We start from the raw sequence: 16,831 nt of genomic DNA on the forward strand, positions 1-16,831 counted from the left end.
GCTTCCTCATGGGTCATAATGATCCCAAGGGATGGAGGTGTTTGCTACTTCCCCTGTTATACCTAATGATATTGAATTCGACATTCTGCACGATTAGTCCTGGGCCTCTGTGCAGAGTGGGTCCTCAGTCAGTGCTGCCAACTGACTGACTGAGTGATGGTTATTCTTCCTTCGCGTTACGATTCTTAGACTGGCAGTGCTTCCTGCCACCCACGGAACTAAACCTGATTTCCCCAAGCATTCATTTTATAAAACCAGGAGAACCAAGCTAATATGAGCCCATCGCTAGGAGTTCGCCTCATAGCTTGGGTCAAGTAAACTCATGCAGGCTTCTCTTTTTCTTTTCTTTTTTTCCCCCTCACAGCCTATTTTTCAAAACTCTCAGTAAATACATTTAATAATCAGTTGGTAGATTAGCATATAAAACTAGTCTTAAGTAAATCTGAATTCAATCTTTATTTGAGGTAGTGATAGCTAATATTGACTGTTGCATAGAATTATGAGAAACCCCTGAATAGTCAGTGCCGGTGGAGCCTAGATCTATTTTTTAAAACCAGTTATTGATTTCTGCAAATAGGCTTTCCTTGAGGCTCCAGCAGATCATGGTCTTTAGGTGAAGTGTGGTGAGGTGATGGATAGCAAGGGCGAGTACATTTTCCCTTTGTTCATCTACATTCTTATTAATAATAATATCTTTCATTTATAACTCCTTTCATCCCCGAGCATCGAGAAGTGCCTTGCAGACGTAATAATGCTGTATGGAGAAATCCATCACCCAGCCTAGAGGCGAGACACAGCAGTTGTCTAGCTACACAGCTCGACTGCACCACAGCTGGGGACACCAGGAGGAAGTGAACATCAGCCAAAGCTATTTTAAGAAGACAGATACAGGTACCTAGATTGGAGTGGGGCTAAGCCCTTTGGCCCAACAACCACCAGTGTAGTGAAGGGCCCTGCCCCTTCTAATGGCACTGAATCCTCAACCACTGTACCCAGGTCAGGGTGGCAATTGAGCAAGTTATCTCACAAAGATAGCCCATTTAAGAAGCAATGTCCCATTTCCCCTCCTCCCCCAAAGGAAGGGCAAAATTAACTAGACAATGTCCTGTGATGTTGGATCGAACAATCTACACAAGGGACCCTATATGTCAAGTCTGATGGGATGTAATATGGGTGCAGAAGTGTGCCTGCCCTTCTTCCACAGGCAGGTCGAGCAGTAATAGCATCTTATGTATTGCTGGGATGATCCCAGCTTGCAAGCATTTCCTCTTCAAAGCTCTTGTTTCTGTCTCTCTTAACTGCAGAAAGCCAAATATGGGAGAATGACTGTCTGGGCTTAATGGGTAAACCTCAAGGAGGAGGTTTAGGTTACTTTAGTTCACTTTGTCATTTATTGATTGTGTAACCATTAGGCAGGTGGCTTAACCTCTGTGCCTCAGTTTCCTCGTCTGTAAGAAGAGAGTAACAATAACATCCATCTCTTAGGGCTCCTTGAAGACTGAATGAGGTCGTCTACGCACAGTGCTTATCATAGTATCTCCCCACAGTAAGCCCTAAATGTCAGTTAGTATTGGCATTATTATTCTACGGATAAAGTCAAAACCCCATTCAAAAATTTGAGATTCATCATTAAACCCCTTATGATTAATTTTTATCTAGCTATTCTCCTCCAACTTGGTAGATAGCACGTTATAAATATTAAAAATATGTCGGTTAGTTAAAAAGCAAATAAGAAAACAGAGAAAAGGCATACGTAGGCAAGAATAAGTTCATCCATTAAGTTGCCCTTCAGAGGAGTTTGCTGTCAGGATTTATAGGTGATTTCTTTCAAGTGTTTGCTGTATGGAGTCATTTTTTCTGATCATTTGGACAGGTCTTGAACTCCACTTTCTCCAAGAAAACTTGCCATGTCAATCAGCAAGGAAATTGCCCGCCCCTTCCAGCCCATATAAGGAGTTCAGATGATGAGCTTCCCAAGTCCTACTGCTAATTAGCAGCCCAGATTCTTCTCACCCCAAGCAATCCATTGACTAAATCCTGCATAGGATGTCAGTCCTTTCTCTCATGTATGGCTTAGTTTAATGGTTTTGCTTCACTGTGGTTTGACCTAACTGTGTGCGTGCAGATCACTGCTCGTGCTTGGAAAGCAGACTCTTAGAGAGTAAGCATTTCGTCTGCTCCATTCTCCAGCATAGGACCCAGCACATTGTCATGTCATGGGCAAGTGGATGCTTAACTGTCCCCTGATGCCAATGATTCAGGTGGTGCTATTTTGCTGTGTGCGCTGGATACAGATTATTTTTGACCAGCTCAGTAGCGGCTGTGTGAGCAAGACACTGGCTTAATTACCTTTCCTAATGGCTGATAAGGATCAAAGGATGGGTGAGCAGGAATGCTGAGTGGCACCAGCTGCCATTTCCCATTTCCTTACTGTCCCCAGCCTTGTCCATGAAAGGCAAGATGAGAAATGACATCCACTTATTGCCACTTTTTCTCCAATGACGTGTGGCTCATACCTTTAAGTGAGTGAGAGTCTCTCCCTCTTGCATGTGGCAAAGAGAGAAAGCTCTGTACTCCCTGTTCACCTGATTATCCTCTCTTCAGTTGCGATGCAGAAACCTAATTGCTGTTGAGTAAATCTTATCTACAACTGAGCTGACCATATGGGACAACTGAGTTCTCAGCTCAAGAACCAGGATGCTTTAGAGAAACACTGGGGTGGGCAACAGATCTTCTTCACTAGACACAGACCCTGAGGGCTCTCTTTTGGGGTTACCATTTGCTTTCAGAGACTGTTAATAAAGACAGTCTCTTTCCTCTCTGGAGTTATAATTACTTCTGAGAAAATGTTCTGGCCTAAAAATTCGGGAAAAAATATTTCCATATCAGAAGTCAATGACCTCTACACTCTATTGCGTTCATTCATTCATTCATTTACATAGATGTACCCTCTTACTACACTGTAAGCCCCATGAGCACCATGTATTCTCAATTCCTAATGACTCGTCCATGACAGGTGCTTGATAAATGTTTATGGAATGACTAGAGGAATAAAATAAGGACTGAGTTCTACATTAAATATAGGAATGAATACATCAATCAATGAGCAAGGATATATATGCATTTTTGGCTAAATGTCCTGTAATGTTGGATAGAACAATCTACACAAGGGACTCTATATGTCAAGTTGAGGGGATTGGGGATAAGGATTAAAATCTATTTCTGGCACAGTTCACTAATGCAGTTTTCCACAAAGCATAGAAAAATAAAAAGAAAATTTCTTATTGGGATATATGGCATTGGTGTGCAAGGACTCAAATCTTAAAATGTATTGCCTCTCCATACCATTAAGTAATTTTTGGACCCTGAAGTTGTTTGTTCTCAAACCCATAGCTCAGAAAAATTACCCTCTAATGTCCCTAGGTGCCAGCCAAGAGCTTTAGAAGTGGGTTTATTTTTATCTATCTGGAACATCTCCCTTTGCCCACTCCTCTAACCGGTGAGTTCCCAGAAAAGGAAAGGAGGAAAAAGAATTCCAGCTGCTTGTCCTGTAGGGCAGTCAACTCTGGGCGGATGAAACCACTACTGCAAGCACTCCTAGGGCCACCACCCCCTCTCTTTCTCAGGACACTTCCTTTGGGGCAATCCTCTTGACGTGGCCACTACAGAGTAGGAACTAGTTGGGTCAGAGGCAGCCACAGGGTTTGAAGTGAGCCTTAGCCCAGGCGAGTGGAGTGTTTGTGGGGGAGGGACGGGGAGACAGATGCAGCTGAGATTCCAAACCGAGGTGAACTGGCAATCCATTTCTAACCCTGGGAAACCACACCTCAGGCCTGGCTCATTGAGATGGGCAGACCGTTTCTCTCGAAACTGTCTTTCTATGTATATTTATGTAGAACACCCAGCATCCCTGCAAGGAGCTGTTGCTTGTTATTTTGACTGATTACAGCAGAGTGGCTTTGTTGCAATGGCAGCAGCCACACATTAGCTCTGGCGAGCCAGACAGAAACCATCAGCTCATTCCGACCACATCCACCCCTGGAGGTGAATATTCAACAGGAATTGATCTCCTTAATGAGAACACAGCCCATGCTGCTTTGATTAGCAGCAGTGGAATTTTAAATAGTTAATTATGACAGAGAGTTCAGCATGTGCACATGTGTGCACTGGGGAGCATGCGTGTGTGTGAGAAAGTTGACACACAGTTGGTAGGTGGGCGCTCAGCCAGTGCCTGGGCCTGGAGCCTTACAGCATGTCCAGGGAGGGTGATGGCGAGAGAACAGCACCAAGCCACTGGTGGTTGGAACAAGAGTGGTCCCGGCATCAGGGAAATCCCTTAAGGGAAATGCTTGATGATGTGCCCTTCACTCTGTGCCCATAAAACAATTCTTTCCTGTACATTCTGTCCAGAGCCTGTCCAATGCCCCTTTCCTCTGAGATGGCCAGTGGGACCCATGGGATGATGAAGATGAATGCTATGGGCTAGGAGGACAGATCTGTCCATTCCAAACAAAGTAGCTCCCTTTTTCTAAAACTTGGCTGAAATACCTCCCTCCCCAAACCCAATGAAGATAATTAAGAATAGGCTGAAATGGACAAGAAGACATGATAATTGATTGTGGCCTTTCTGCCTGGCAGCTGCACTTAATTAACCTTTAGATTCAAATATCAAGTGGTGTCTGCATGGAGAGACTTGGGGAAGGAGCCGTCTGACCACACTTCTCTCTGCTCGCTGAGGGGCTGGTTCAGAGGTCACCTTGGGGATGGGCCAAAGCTCCACCGTCCATCCCTATTCCCACCAACACATCATTCAGATGCCCCAAGTTTCTTCTCCGATCATCCAGGATGTGAGAACGCCTAACATGGGCTGGTGCTGTTGCAGCCCGGTCCGTAGCTTTGAGTCGTGATGTCTGTAAATGGGACTCCACAACTTGGGATCTTCTTAGACCAGGCCTTTCAAAAGGCAACCAAAGACACAATCCACAGGCCAGATGTCATGTGTCCAGAAAACAAAAGCATGACAGTCCTGCCCTGGTCATTTTCATCTCACCAGCCTGTGGAGATCATGGTCGTTCATGGTAACATCCCCTTAGAGAGCAAAGCACGGCAAACGTGAGAACTGCAGGTGAACACAGGGAATTTGGGACTCTACTCAAACTCACTCCACAAACTGAAAAGGCAGGAGTGGCCAATTTCTCTGCAGCATCTATGTGGCTCATGGGAGACGGACACAGCTTTGATTTTGTCAGTTCTCATCTAAAGACTGACCTGATGCAGCCACGTCAGCTGCAGTGTCTTTGAGACGTGTTGCTGGAGGACGACACAAAGCGTGCCTCAGGGCATACAGGGCTGGGGTGACACACCATGTCCCCAGACTTCTCTGCCCTCTGGGATCAGGTGGAGGCTGGTTTCCAGCCCACGCACAGTTGGAGCTCTCTACTGTGCGGCTTCTCAAGGGCTGCTGTGAAACCAGCAGCAGTACAATGGACTGTCTGACCTCCAAATACAGCTCAGAGTACAATTCATGTCTCTTTACCTCCTCTCTCACTGGCAATCTGGTTTCAGGAGAGGGTCAGACCCTCTTGACCTGCAAAAGGGCATATCTGGATTGACATACATTTTGGAGGGTGATGGTAGTGTTTCTGGCTATGCCTTGCCTGTCTTGGCTGGCCACATTTAAGAGGAAAAAAAGAAAGAAAAAAGAGAGAGAAAGGAAAAAAAAACATAGGAAAGAAGAGGCAAGAAAAGAAAGAAAGAAAAGAGGAAAGAAGAGAAGGAAACTATAAATTCACATTTTTCCCCTCTTATTTCCTGCACCCATTTTTGGTCTTGGAAGTTTCTCTATTCAGTCCACATCTTCTTAATGGCGGACCTGTTCTTCCTCTCCAGCATTTTTGCAAAAGCAAAAGAAAAAGGAAAAAAAAATCCCTAGCTATCAGACTTGTAAAAAAGACAGTAATTACTTTGAACAAAAGGACAGTTATAGCAGGCATACTGTATGTCACAACAAAGAGCATCCCAGCTCTTCAGCGGACAGCCAGCTCCCTGCCAGGCACTGCCCTCCTGTCATGGCTACCGTTGTCAAGTGTCTCGTGCCTTCCTTTCATTGTCTTTGGACCCATATTTAGTTTCTATAAAACCAAAACAGTCATTCAGAATAGCTCCTGGTCAGTTATTCATTGATCGCTCCAAGAATGTGTGTGTTATTGGTCCTCCATCTGCTAGCAAGGGGAGAGACAGTCAGCTATCGGCCAGACTTCAACTATAAAGAAAAGTTAGCTATCAACTGCCCAACAGAACATGGACTGGTATCATAAATAAGGATGAAAGATAAAAATACCATCTAAGGAAGAGAGGGACCCAGAGTGGTGGTTCTCTAATATTAAATTACCTAAGGAGCACCTTAAAATGCATATCGTAAGGCCCCCCTCTCAGAGATTCTAATTTATCAGATATGAAGTGGAGCCTAGACTTCTGCATTTTAACAAGGACTTTGGGGTGAATTTTTGTATGTGCTTTCCAGGTCTCACTTGGACAGACATGAGTGCAAGTTAACAATGCATCCTTACTCTGTCTTTTCTGAGGACAATTTTCCAACATCTCTTTGGACCGAGGACATAGGCCTGGTTATAAGGGAACATGGGGGACTGTGCTTCCCAGCATGTCCCAATGTCTGTAATTAGACATGAGGATGCTTATGCGTATACTTGTGGGGCAAGTGGGATGTGCTCAAAAAAGCTTTAGAAACTTCCTTTTTTCTCTCTTCTCTCTTGTCTTTTTATTCTCTGTCATAGATACTGAATGTGACAGGGACAATTTCTAAAATGGCCTCCTAAAGATTTTTCACCCTAATGCCAAGTACTTGTGAATAAGATGAGACATCTACCACTCCAGTGATTCTGTTATGGTATATGGTGCAGTTGACCTTAAGATAGGATTTTCCATATGGGCCCAATGCTGTCACAGGAATCCTTAAAAGCAGAGAACCTTCTCCAGCTGGTAGTGGTAGGAAGCATCAGAGTGATCTGAATCACCAAGGGGAGCTGACAGGTTTTGAAGATGGCGGGTGCCACATGTCAAGGAATGAAGGTGATCCTCTGGAGCTGGGTAGCGTCAAGGAATCAGGGACTTTAATCCCATAACTTCAAGGAGCTGAATTCAGCCAACAGCCTAAATGAGCTTAGAAGGAGATTCTTCTCCAGAGTCTCCACATAAGAGCCCAGGCTGACGGACACCTTGTGAGACTCTGAGCAGAGAACCTGGCCAAGCCCACCTGGACCTCTGACCCACACAACTGTGAGATAACAAACAGTTTTAAGCCACTAGATTTTTGGTAATTTGTTACACAGCAATAGAAGAGTACAACCCTCAGGGAATACCAAGTGGATAAAATATAACCCTGTTCTTCGGGATCTCATAATACAAGAGAGGCCAACAATACTCAACCAATTAAAATGTGATGTACTAAGCCTTTATTAAAGAGATGAACACAAGGAATTATGGAAACCGGAACAGGACCATTCTTGCTTGGTGTGCTAGGAGTCGAGGGAAGTCAACAAAGTTCTCACAGAGCAAGTGACACGTGGGCTGGTCTTGGAGGATGCACAGGATTTTGTTAGGTAGAGAAGTGAGAGAGGACATAGGCTGAGGAAACAGCAGAACAAATGGCAGAATGGTCTGAAAAAATCTGTCAGGATGGAGAAGGAAGTTCAGTGTCAAGTGCTGCTAGAATGTGTATAGACAATGGCCATAGATGATGCTGGAAGTTAAGCAGCAATCAGGGAGGATCTTGCATTTGTGATGGGGATCCCTGGAAGGTGGTGAGCTTGTAAGAGTGACTGGTCTGATTTTCCTTTCTGCTTGGAACTCAGACACACAGAATGAGATTAATTACAATTACAGGTTCATGCCACACTCTCACAATTGTGATCTACCTGGCTTTATTCCCCTCATTCTTCTTCTCTTCCTCCTTCCCTCCCTCCTTCCTCCCTCTTTTCTCCTTCCAAATATAATGCATACTTTTGAGCACTCCACCCAACACAGAAGCCAAAACACCGAAAACTTCTATCTACTAGTGTGTATCCTTCCTTATCCTCCTATCTCCTATCTATTGATTGATTCATCAATAACTTTATCAATCAATCTATCTTCCAGCCTACGTATCCGGTTTTCTCATATCTATGCACATTTCTTAACTGTATATTGTTTAGGTATTTTCTTTTTAATTTATAAGAGGGCACCATGTTGTTCACAATCTTTTGTATTTGTAATTGCGTTACAAAAGTTTCATTCCATATGTTGCCTGGAGCTATACTTCATTCATTTCGATTGCTGTACATTATTCCGTTGAGTGCATACACTGAAATGAATTGATCTATGCTTCCATTCTTCTAGCTCTGGGAATTTGGGAGGTTTATGCAAGAGTTCACTTAACAGAAAATATGGCACCAGAACTAGGGCAGTAGATGGGGGTTGGAGAAGAGAGGGCAGGCTAGAAACTTGGAGATAAATTGGCCATGATCAATGTTCAAAATGGCTAGCATAGGAAATAGTTTTGTTCGACTTACATTAAAATCCTATATTTCTTCTTCCCACTTCCCCCACTGGACTTCATGTGCCCATGCAAAAGGAAGCCTCATCTGGCTGAGCCCCATGGTCCAAGAGAATAGAGCAAAGCATGCATCTCAAAGTATCAGTGTATTTTTGTGCATCACGGAAGAAAAGCAATGGATCTTTTCCTGTATGGAAATACAGATGTGGGCAGCGGCCCTCTGGATGCTGCTGGTAGATGGATGGTAGCATTTGAATGAACGATGAGGCCTATAGAACTGCCCCACTCTTTCTCCATGGGAAAAAGCCTGTGGTAGATAACCATCCTGAGATGGAAAAGCAGCAGGAAGAGAAAATCTTGCAGCCTACTAGGCAAGAATTGGAATTGGATATGGCGCTATTTTTTTCTGACATTTGTCCTAGACCAAATCACCACTTGCTGTAGGTATGGGTATCCCCTTGCAGTTCCAACAGGACACAGGGCTCTTCTTCAACTCACTGCCCGAGGCAATACTGAAGAGCCTTGACTCTACAGTGTTAAGTGGATTTAGGTAACTCAAGGGGCATTTTTTTTTTTTTTTACCATCTCCCTTTTAAAATATGTTACAAAGCAGGGTGGTAGAAGAGAGATTTTTAATTTTTATTAGAAATTATCCTTACATTTAATTCCTTCTGTCAAATGGACCATTATGCTTACAATGAGTAATTATCTTTATCATCCTAAAATACTTCATCTTCAAAAGAAAATGTTTAAATAAACCTTTGTTAGAATACCTCAATATAATAAGCTATACTGAGTTTCACTGTAATGAAATTTGGCCTTCTTATGGGGCTGGTATAAATTGGATGTGTACATCATTTAAATTCATTTTTCCTAATTCATTGCCTTATTTTAAACATTTTATTTTTGAGATATTGTTCGCTAACCAAAAAGTGATTTAGGCCATGAATAAAGGGAAAGTCCTTGTATTTTTTATATCCAAGAGAGGTTTTATCTTGTGATAATTAACTGCCATTTTCTTTGTACAGCAGGGCCCACATGGTGTGGGGGAGTGCAGAGGGGCTTCACAGAGAAAAAAGGTTCTAGAATGAATCCTACCACTAGATAGCTATGTGACCAAGAGCCAGGTACCTGACGTCTCTTGTGCCCATTTCCTTGTTTGTAGGACAAGGGGGTGGATTAGATAACAGGGGTGCTAATGCCTGGGGGAGATGCCAGCCCAACTCACATTCAGATAAATGTCAAGCCAACAGGAAGTGAGCCATCTGGGAGTCATGGTCCGAATGCTAAAATATCCAGGAAGCTTTGAGAAAGTCCAACTGCAAACCTATTTTTGTTCAACGTTAGATGATCTCAATTGTACCTTTGTTTCTCATCTAACCAATTTAAACTAGAGTTTATGTGCAGCATACACTGCTATTAAAGAAAATGCTCCTTTGATGAATGTTAAATTCTTTTACAGTTTATTCGAATTAACGGAAAGATTCACAATGCCCCTCTTTGTTTGCCAAGCGCTTGGAACATGAATCGTCTGGGGCTCCAGAAGCCAAGCAGGAGGTTGAGTTTGATGCTGAGGAACTCTGATAAGCAAAAGGGATTATTTCTTTTGTCTGGACCAGCGTTTCTCAACCTTGACACTATTGACATTTTGATCTGATAATTCTTTGTTGTGGAGGACCGTCCTAGGTATCGTGGGATGCTGAACAGTGTCATTCCCACTCTCTACCTCCCAGATGACAATAAAAGAACACCACCATTCCCAGTTGTGATACCCAAAAATGCCTCCAGACATTGTACAATGCCTGTAAGGGGCAAAATTATCCCCAGTAGAGAACCATTTGTTTAGACCAGGAATCAGCAGACCACCTATTGTCCAAACCCAGCCAGCCACCTATTCTGTAGATTAAGCTATATTGGAACATAGTCACGCCCATGTGTTTACGTATTGTCTATAGCTGTTTTTATGCTATATCAGCAGAGTTGAGTAGTTGTAATAGAAGTCGTATAACCCACAGAACCTAAGTATTTACCATCGAGCCCTTTACAGAAAAGCTTGCCAGCCTCTGCTTAGACCAATACAAAGAGTGAGGCAGGTGCTTTCCCTCCCAGACAAGAATAAATTACAGCTCCTTGGAGGAGAATGAGTGATGCGGGGGATGTAGGTGAATGAAAGAGCAAGAAGATCCAAACAGTGTCACACTGTCAGCACCACAGTGATGCCAAGAGCACATCAATCCTGCGTTTATACTTAGTCTACTTTCCTAACAGCTTTCAGGGCACGCTACTTTGACTTTTTAACAACCTTGTAAGATATGCAAAAGAAGTGAGGCTAGCCCCATTTTGCAGATGAGCACATTGGACTAAGAGTGACTAAATGACTTGTCACATTCTGTCGGAACTTAGACTATAAACCAATGCTTCCGATTGTTCCACGTCTTTCCATTTTATTTCAGAATCCTTGATGTTGAAGGGACTTTAAAGATCATCTATTCCAGCTTGTGATCAAATACAAGGTCCCCTATTATAACAATATGTCCAGAGGGAAAGAGAAATCACTGTTCATTCAATTTTTAAATAACTTTAATTTTAAGAAGCTTTGCCCTCGAATTAATCCTAGTCATAATTTTTGGAATTTATAACATGTCTCCTTCAGGCAGAATCAGAGTCTCAGGAACCCCAAAGACCATGGGCTCCAATGACTCATGCCCTATGTGATTTGACACCAGAGGGTCCCAACTGGGTATTAGTCTCAAAACCCTTAGTCACTAGTAATAAGGGAGCTCAGTTTTCCCACAATGACCAGCACTAAGGTTGCACAATTGCAACGTTAAGAATTTATCGTCCTTCTATTAAGTTGAAATAAGTTTCCCTATACCTGCTACTATTAAGCATCATTCTACCACTTAAAATCGACAGCAAGAGTCTGATCTTGTGTGCCAGAAGCAAATCGTATAGCTCTTATTACTTTAACAATAGGAACTCCACTAAATGTTCTTGTGTCCATATTTACCCTGCCAGATTCTTATTTCTTTAAACAACATGGTCTCAAGAACTCCGGCCATGTTTGGTTGTTCTGCTCTGAACACATCTTGCAGTAGTTCACCTACATCCCTCTGAAACGTTTCTAGATATTGCACCAGCAATCATGTTTCCTAAGTTTGCATTAACTTTTTTTAGGTCGATTCGTGATATGAACTCATTATGAACTTCCCCTTAACTGAACTCCCTGTGGATTTTCACAAACGCTGCAGCTTAGCTACACGTTTCTCGTCTTCTATTTTACAGTTGTTTCGGGATCTGATGGCATGGCTTTCTATTTCCCTCTTTTTAATGTCAACTTGGTAAACTCAGCTCATAATTCCAGCCTCTTGAGATATTTCTGGATCCTGTTTTTGTCTTCCAATTTATTTACTATTCCACTTGGCTTCATGTCATCCATAAATTTTGACAGTATGGTTTTTGTATCTTTGTTCAAGACATTGATAAAAAATACTGAATAGGATAAGGCTAGAGACAGTCTTCACTAGAAACCTCCTTCCAGATTGCCAGAAATTCATTAATCAGAAACTTTTGGTCACAGTTATTAAATTAATCACAGACTCACTCCATTAAACTATGCTCTAGTCCATATTTCTTTATTGTGCTACAAGGATATTTTAATAACTCTTAAATACTTGAAGACTCTTCCACCTCTTCCAAGTCTGCTTACTTCCAAGCTGTCCTCTCTTGCATTTCAAATTTGTTTCTTTGTTTCTTCATTTGTTCATCATTCATTTGTCTATTTATTCACACATCTCATTCAATTATCAAATAGTGACAAATACTTTCTGTATATCAGACACTGTGCCAGAAGCTAGAACTACAATGATACGATACGCTGGCAGCCCTTGTATTGACTACCATAGAGGAAGCTGAATCGTGACAAGTGCAGTGATAGACGTATGGATACATGGTCTCTTTGTTGTACAGAGAAGGGAGCTGCTGACTCCCCAGGTGTGGAGGAGTGGGTTTCACTGACAAGGGAGCTTTCAAACTGTCTCTTGAAGCTGGGAAAGGACTATTTCAGGTACGAAGGACAGTGGGGACTAAAATGCAAAGGCACCAAGATAGGAACATGGCTCTGTGATGCTCTTTGGTTTTAACTGCAGATTATGAAGAGGCACCAGTGAAAATTAGTCCTCAAATAAGTGAATTTCCAGATCTTTTGCCATTCTGGGCATCATCCACTGAATGCCCTCTGATGATGGCGTCTAGCTCTGAACCTAGCCCTTCATACAATCCACCTGCAGCAGAACACGATGGAAGCATACCTCTCTTGATCTGGATACTATTCAGCTGAATCCAATCACCTGGGTTTTTTTGCACTTTGATTGTTAAGCCAGCTTCACCAATCTCCTATCAGTACAGTTGATTTTAGGAACTTAACCCTTAATGTAGTCCTAGTAATATCAGCTTGTTATATTTGGACAGACTGTGAGCATCTTCTTTATTCTAGATTCTGTTGTTTCTCACATCAGCCAGCTCTTCTCAATGTGTACCATTACATTTTTGACAAGCAAGTCTTTTATGTCTATTTACTTACAACATTTGAAATTTCATGAGATCAGAGATTGTATCTATATATGGTAGACACAACATGCCTTTTTCTTGAAAGGATAAAGAGTAAATAAATGCTAATCTCAGTTATTGTTCTATGTTAAATAGGACAGCATCAAAGAATGCTTTTAATCCTACCGGAAATTTCTGTACATGCTGACTCTGGTTCAGTAATCAAAACTTTTGATATATATATCCAAAGAGTGATCATTCCACATCAGTATATAATCCATACTAATGTCTTTAGCGATGTGGAAAATTTACCTAGTCTTCTTGCTGTGACTCCTTAATCAGACATGTTTATGAAAAGATCACTCATATTACCAGATATCTTAGGGTGAGTTCCATGGAAAAAGATTCTCAACTGGAGAATTTTGTGCAGGAAGTTTATTCTAGCGTGCTTAGAATGGTCTGTGTAAGAAGAGAAGGACTCAGGATTGGCCAAAGGGAAGGATGGATTTTGTTGCAGTGGTACCAGAGGCCTCAGCCAATCCTGCAAGACACTCTGGAGCTTAGATAACCCTTTAGGGTTGCCCCAGATGAGGAGGGAAGGGTGCCAGATCTTTGTATTCCCACACAACTTGGGCTCCAGAAGTGAGCTACCCCTTTGAAGTGAGGTGATCTCAGATGAGACAGCCTAATCCCAGATGAAGCAAAATGACCTTGGGTGAAGTGAGGTGACCTCTGATGAGGGCAGTTATGAGGGAGAGAGAGAGGGTCAACTGGCAGAAAACTTCTACAGTGAATACTTCTGGCATCTGGGGAACTGAGTGCCTCTGTCTCAAAGATTTGGGTAACATGTCATGGCATCCACAACACCAGAAGAAGAAAAAAATTCCAGGAAAGGAATATTCTCAGCACAGTCTTGGATCTCTTCAGAAATCTTGCTCTGATTTTGATGGGAATCTTTGTTTTTCACCACCTAATTTTGATTTCCATTTTGATTGTTTACCAGTCTGTTGGCATGTATAATGATCAACTGTCAACTCCTTATGACACGCTCATTCTCTTGCCGTAACTCACAAATGACTCATCTATGATCTGATCTTAATTCTAGAGCCAATGGTGTGCCCCAGGGATTCCTTGACCACTGATGCTATCTTAAAGCCATCTTTCTACACAAATGCTTGGGAAACTAAAGAACTTCAGTAGTTGGTGCGTTCCTGGGAGAACTAAAGAACATACCACAGGATCCCACTGACATGATAACTCTATTGATAAAGCACCCTGGGCACACTTGACTATATGTATACACGTGTCTGTCCTCATAGAATTCACTGTTTTAGGAGGATAAACATATAATTGCAATAGCTCCCACGTACGGGACAATATATGCAAGGAAAAATATAAACCGTTTTTTCCCAGCATCCTTTGTTCTTGGATAGAATTGTCATCCATGTTGCAATGAAAAAAAGCAGAAACAAGATCCAGCCCCAAGAAGATCTACTACGTGTGCTGTACCATTTGCAGTTTCTCTGCCTAGCCTTTGCTCCAATCTGCCTGGGCTCGGGTCTGTTTCTATTAGACACTGAATTTTTTCCAGCGTAATTTCTTTGTCTCTCCGTGTGCCTGTTATTTCAGCAAAAGATTAAACGAGAATAAAACACACAAAACGAAAACAAGCATGTGTATCTCAGTTTCCACAAGTACTTCTGAAATTTTAAGCTTCAGCTGTAAGGGCTCAAACCCCTTTAAATGCTCAATTTCCCACCCTGCCTTCCAAAGGAACAGAGAATCTGTCTACTGGACAGGTTCATTAACAAATTAATAGAATAATCAGCAGGGCTTTGTGTGCATTTTGGAGATAAAAAACTGGTAACAGCATTCTTTGACTCTTTAATGGGCTGATAAGCACCAAGTATCTGCTCTGTGGCTGAGCTAATCACACAGATAACGGAGGTTAAATCAATCCAGAGTTCTGCTGAGGTCATTTATAGACGGAGCTGTACTCTTGCACCAGCCCGCAGAAACTCAGGCGTTTTTGAATATGATAACAGGGAACTGCTAAAAGCAAGAAAGGGGGCAGAGCGGGCAAAATGAAACTCTCAAATGAGCCGTGCTAGGTGCTAGTGGTGCGGAGGGAGCAAGATCTCCAACGCCACACTGTGGGGTTGCACCTGTACAGGGGCCCAATAAGTTTGGGGGAAAATGCTTTCAGGATACGTCTGCTCTTGAACTGGTTTGACACCTGATCGGAAAGTCAGAAAAAAGGACTTCTCTTCCCCTGACTTCCCCCCTCCTATTTTAAATTAAGTGACTATGATTGCTTTTGAGAGTGAAGGATTAATAGCTCAGGTATTTTGCAGACAATTATTAGGCAGGTCTCCAGCTCAGAGTGCAAGCACTACTCCATCTCAGCCCCTTGACAGATATGTGCACGTGCCTGGTGTCCTCCACCTCTGTCCAAGGTTGTTTGGCTGCATTCTGATGTAGTTGTCTTGGCCCCTACTTTGTGCCCAGCCACCCCCACGTCATTGTCCATACCTGGGTGGAAGGAAGGACCTGGGAGCACATGTAGGGCCGATGTTGTCAGGCCAATGCATAGATGCTTCCACCTGGGGGTGCAAAAGGTATAGGAACAATTCTAACAGAAAAAGTGGAAATGGCCGACACATGGGACTACGAAAGGGCATTAGCCACCTTCTGGATAGCGTGCGTTTCACATAGCTCTGGCCTGCAAGGCAAGGCCGTCAGCCAGCCACTTTTGACACTTTCCTGTACCAAACACGCAAAATCTGAGTTCATTAATTCAAATCAGGTGAATCTGTGACAACAAGAGTTACGATGATTAAGCAAGTTAAGACTTTCTTGCTCATTTAAAAGAAGTTAACTTCTTCAAGGCCTTATAGTGACTTAAAGTGAAAGAACTAGGTCTCATTGTTCTGCTGTGCACTCTCCATTCTCAAGGTCACTTTAAGGATAACCAAGTGACTAATCTTACTGGGTTCATGAGGTCCACATTCCAGACAGAAAGAAGGAAGAAGTATAGGAAAAGGGGTGCCCTCACTTTAATTAAGAACTTGTCCCGGAAGCTCCTCACGTCCCATTTGCCAGAATTTAGTTCTAGGGCCACAGCTAACCTAATGGATACCTAGAAATTCCAGGATTCTGTGGTTAAGGGCAAAAACTCCTGAAGTGAGGGGGTTTATAAAACAATGGAAATGAGAAAGTAAAAAAGGTTAAAAAAAAAAGATGGGATTCACAGAAGAGATTCACTGGGGGAAATCCGGATCAGATGTGCTTAATATATTGAGAAGTATCTCGCTATGCCTAACAGTTTCTTCTTGGGTCACCGAGCCACCAGAAAGGGATGGTGTGAAGGTTTGGAATACATCTGCAGTCCCTGAGAAAAGAGTCTCACACACACATACACAGAGACAGGTGTCTGTGTGTGTGTGTGTGTGTGTGTGTGTGTGTGTGTATGTAAAATCTTCTAAAAAGTGTATATTGCCTCTGGAAATGCAGAGGAGATCAGCCATACCGGTCTTTCCCCATATGGTCTGGCGCACATTCCTACAGAAGAGAATACTCAAGTACTATGGAGGTATTGGGGGTAGAAAAGTGTCATGCAGGCAGAAACCACATTTGCTGGATGTATCCACATCATATTTGCCACCTCGCACCTTGCTCCAAGCAATCTGGGAGCAAGACTGTAGCCATTCATTCATTCATTCATTCATCCCA

This window comes from Ursus maritimus, unplaced genomic scaffold, assembly GCF_017311325.1.
Source record: "Ursus maritimus isolate PB19 unplaced genomic scaffold, ASM1731132v1 scaffold_16, whole genome shotgun sequence".
In the NCBI taxonomy this organism is placed as follows: domain Eukaryota; kingdom Metazoa; phylum Chordata; class Mammalia; order Carnivora; family Ursidae; genus Ursus; species Ursus maritimus.